General features: G+C 38.9%; 1 pseudogene; it reads left to right on the top strand.

Moving 5' to 3' along the window:
• The first annotated feature begins 1,273 nt into the window (after positions 1-1,273).
• Positions 1,274-1,373, top strand: LOC118519768 (small nucleolar RNA SNORD116; annotated as a pseudogene).
• The last annotated feature ends 3,650 nt before the right edge of the window (positions 1,374-5,023 follow it).

Below are 5,023 nucleotides of genomic sequence, written 5' to 3'. Positions count from 1 at the left end.
TAGGTTTTCTCCTCCTGAAAAAATGCCTTGCTTTTGCCCCTTCAAACAAACCTAAACAAGAGAACTTGATTTGACATCACTTTTCTTGACAATGATGGTAATAACGTTGCATTTTATTTCTCTTTATACATTATACCTTACAAAGTTTTCTCACCTAGTGTTCCACTCCAGGTAACTGGAACATGATCTCCTTGAATCTCATGGACTAGTACTACAGGGCAGAATGTAAGGAAGCAATGGAGACCTCAGAGTGACCCTTTACATTTCGTGCCACCATTCACTCAAGGTTATTGCATGGCTGAGTTCTATATTCATTACAATGTTTATGCAGTTTAAAGAAGATATCAAATTTAGCACTTGGGGAAAAAAGAGGTTATCAAGGTGTAGACAGTTAAAGCAAATTGCCTAGCCAAGAAAACTGCTGCAGGCTCCGAAGGAAGCACAGGTGTTCGGTCACCATTGCCCACTGCCTGCAAGTCCAGCAGGAGGAATAAATCTAAGGATAGCCCCTGCTGTTTAACCTGAGCTGCAAAGTTTCCTTTAAAGGGGTTCACCTACGTGGGTCAAGATGTTAGGTGACAGAAGGTTTCGGGAACATCCAGGCATCTTGCTAACCTGGATCGTTTTGCCAGATGTAAGCTATTTTAGTGAGAAAGTAATTGAAACAGAAGAAAGTTCACTCGGTAGAGAAACAACGCAATGCCAGTTAGCCTTACATTGCAAACCCTTTCCCTAAGCGATAGAATAGCTTCTATGACAAAGGCAAATCAAACCTCTTACCCGATGCGGTGGATCTCAGATTCTAGGAAGCATGCACATCACTTGAAAAGCTTGTTAAAGTGCAGATTCCGAGACTGCCTCCTCCAACCCTCTTTCAGTAGCTAAAGTTATCTTTCCTTTAACCAGGAATTAGAGGTGATTCTGATGGGTACTATGCTTGGAGCAACAATATGTAAATGACGTCAGAAAAATATGTATTCAGCCCAGGAGGAGGGTTGATGACCACTGTGTTACTTTCAATGACTTCTTTTGCTACAGGAAGAGAATTGAAGCAGCTCCATTCCTGCCTCTGCCCTAGAGAATCTCTTCAGCTTTCTCAGTGAGCATCAGTGACCTCATCTTTTAAGATGTACTTAGCAGAATACACAAGGTTACAGGGAAGATTTTTTAAAATAACTGTATGTAACACCGAAGTAAAGTGTTTAAGGTAATTCTCCGGCATCGCTTACAACGTACAGATACATACTTCAACTCAGAATTTACCATGTCTCCTGATCGGATGATGACTCCCACATATGCATTCCTTGGAAATCGGAACAAAATGAGTGAGAAAAAAAAGAATTATAATGTCTTTTCTCTTTTATTTAATTATTGAAAATGACTGAAGTCAACTCCTCTAAAAGCGTAATCCTACAGTATGAACTCCTCGTGAAGATGTACAAAAGTTACAAATGGCATCAATTAAAAAAAAAAAAAAAAAATAGCCCAGCAAAACTGAACTTAGTCCATCAGTGTGAGAAAGCAATGCTGCTAAATTTGCCCCACTTTTTCTAAGTGGTTTACGTTAACTTGAAAATTGAGGCCACGTTCTTCATCAAGGTAAGCCAAAATAATAAGAGCAGGCATGCTGACCTAAGTAAAGATGAAAGGGCCTTGGATTGGGATGAAGAAATGCCAAGTGTGCGCTAAATCAAAGCTGTGTCATCTTAATACCTCAATCCCCTCATCCATAAAATGGGGATTAATAATGTTTTCGTCCCCTCAAGGGTTGTTTAAAAGGGATAACTAACAAAGTAAATGGCTGTAAACTATTTTGTAGGCCTGCTGTGTTGCTGCCAAATAGGAAAATTTCGATTTAAAAGCTGGGATCTTTAGAAGCTCCAAAATATTACAAAGCAAGTCACATTTCATGGCTAATTTAAAACATCAGGGGTTCACGTAAGTTGCTCATAATGATATTTTCCAATTCCCATGTTATTTGATGACTTATACAGCTTCAACTTTAACAGTTGAACCCAGCCATTCCTGTCTGGCCATGATTCTCTTTTATCAATGCTACCAGCTCACATAACTGTCTATATCTTTGGGGGATTAAGCACTATTTTTTATCTGGACCTGGAAAGAGTAAATTCGAAGATGATAAGAAATTTCTGGTTGCAAGTCCAATGTGTTATTTATTTAGATCAGGAAAAGAGCTGTTATATACAGGTTTAGGAAGACTTTTTAAAGCACTGAAAAAAATCTTTGTGTGTCAAATGGAATGGCACTGAAAATATTTTAATACCTTAAAGCTCTTATGAGTTGAACTAAACTTTCAGTAAAAGAGGCTGATTTTCCTTCTGGATTTTTGGCCTTCAAAAGACAAAAACCAAGCCAAGAAAATAAAATGACAAAATAAAAAAACTGCACCAAATCTTCAAATCACAATATTAAGGTAAACAATATTTGTACACTTAAAAGGAACCAGAAGAATTCATCGAGGTGGTATAAAAGATATTCAGGGTTTGCCAAGAGTAATTTATACTAAGAATTGGCTAGGGTATTAGATAAAAATACAAATTCCCGGACTCCACTCTAGTCTTCCTGCATAAGAATCTTGAGAAAAAAGCCCCGGAAATCGGCATTTTCAGCAACTATCTAAGATTCTTGCTACATAAGTTATTGTTGGTGGACCAGCAACATCAGCATCACCTAAAACTTGTTAGAAATGCAGAATATCAGCCTCCGCTCCAGACCTGCCGAATCAAGATCTGTAATTTAATAAGCTCCCCGAGGTATTTGTATATACATAGAAATGTGAGAAGCACTGCCCCAGATGATTCCTACATTCTAACAAGCTTGGGAAACAAGTGTAATGGAATGAGTCAGATGATTCAGGTTTGGGTCAATGCCTGGCTCTGCCACTAAATTCTGAGCTTCCCCCTGCAAATGCCTGGGAGCAAAAAAGAGATTAAGTGTGAGTTTGGCACCACTGAACAAATCATCATTTTAACTGTGACGAGCCATCAAAGAAGTTCTTCTTTCAAGAAAAGAGAAAGACTGGCTAGACAAGACTTGTTACTAAACAGTTGTTGAGGACCTACCATGGGGTAAGTAGGTGCCAGGCAAGGAGAAAACTGCCAGCCTGCATAGAGCGCGCGTACGCGCGCATGCACGGACGCGCGCGCACGCGCGCGCGCACACACACACACACACACACACAGAGGCAGGCCTGTACACCTGGTGCAATCTGAATGAGGTCAGTGCATTGGACCAATGGCAATTTCCTGGTTGTGAGATGTGCTAGTTATGCCAGGTGTGGCCATTGGGAGAAAGGTATACAGGGTCACTCTGCATTATTTCCTACAAGTGCATGCGAGCCTACAGCTCCATTAAAAAGTTAGGGGAGGGATGTCTGGGCGGATCACTCGGTTCAGCGTCTGCCTTCGGCTCCGGTCATGGTCCCGGTGTCCTGGAATCGAGCCCCACATCGGGCTCCCTGCTCAGTGGAGCCTGCTTCCCCGTCCCCCCCGCCCCAGTTCGTGCTCTCTCTCTCTCTCTGCCTCTCTTGCTCTGCACTCTCTCTCTCAAATAAATTAAAAAATAAAAAATAAAAAACTTAAAAAAAAAAAGTAAGGGGAAAACAAAGGAAAACCCCAAGCCCAATAAGGATCCTCACTTTGTGTTTGAGAAATCTAAGCCTCGGGAAGTGTAAGTAACTTTTCCAAATGTCCTTACTAATAAAATAGGTGATTTTTGAAAACAGTAGCCTATGGTGGATGGTGCATCAAAGAAGAAATTCACAGGCTGGACTGCATCTCCTTGTCTTCTATATTATGCTATGGAGTATAAATGTCATTGTTTGTATCCTATTCATTAATGCAGGCACTACTGAATCTAGGTACTATATTAATTCAGCATAAATCAAAGCAGGCAGAAAAGAAAGGGAAAAATAATCTCTCTATTATAAAAACTATTAGATCTACTATCAGGGAACAGGAAACCAAGTGGTTTTTTTAAAGATTTTATTTATTTATTTGTTTGTTCGTTTAAGAGAGAGTGAATGAGAGAGAGAGCATGAGCAGGAGAAGGGGCAGAAGGAGAGGCAGAAGCAGACTCCCCGCTGAGCAGGGAGCCCGATGTGGGGCTCGATCCCAGGTCCTTGGGATCATGACCCAAGCTGAAGGCAGAGGCTTAACCTACTGAGCCACCCAGGTGCCCCAGGGAACCAAATGTTTTAAAAGAAAAAAAATAACTCATTTTTAAATTTCAACCTCTTTCTTTCTTTTACACTTAAAGTGGAAATATCTTGTTTCTTAAGAGGAACAAGCACCATATACCTACTCCAAATTGTAAACCAAATCAATAGAAAATCTTTTCATTTTGGAAGCACTAATTGTTTAATGTTATTTTTAAAAGTATTTCCAATGAAATTTGTTTACCTTAAAGAAAGAGAAGGAGAGAAAGGCAGGAAGGAAAGAAGGAAGAAAGGATAAAAGGAATGAAGGACGAGAGGAAAGAAGGAAGAAAAAGGCTAATAAAAGAAGTGAATCATATATTAAGGGCTAAACAATACACTGGACTCTATTTTTCTTTAAATGAGCACAGAACAAAAATAAGAAATTCATAAAGTAAACAACCAGTCAATAGAGTTTTGTTTAAAATGTTTCCCCTCAGCACGAGGATACACATTCTCTACCTATCAAATTGGAAAATATATAGTTAAAAATTGTAAGTTCTGCTAAAGATGTGGCAGGATGAAGCTATCTTATACTTACTAGCGGAAATGGAATTGGCATAGCCTTTCTGGAATATCCTAGGTAGTATGTCTCCAAAGTGCAAAGACTTCTATGGGAGGACATTTATCGTGTCATCTAATAGTCAAAAATTAAAAATAATATTAATGTTCAACAATTATCCATTAAAGTATAAAACATCATAATAGAATGAAAAGTCATTTAAATAATATATTTGAATAATATTTATTGACCTGGAAAGTGATCATTATGTTACAAAGAAATATTTTAAAATACTAAGAATGGTG

The sequence above is a fragment of the Halichoerus grypus genome, chromosome 12 (assembly GCF_964656455.1).
Source record: "Halichoerus grypus chromosome 12, mHalGry1.hap1.1, whole genome shotgun sequence".
Taxonomy (NCBI): Eukaryota; Metazoa; Chordata; class Mammalia; order Carnivora; family Phocidae; genus Halichoerus; species Halichoerus grypus.
This window is presented reverse-complemented; position numbering and strand designations above follow the sequence as displayed.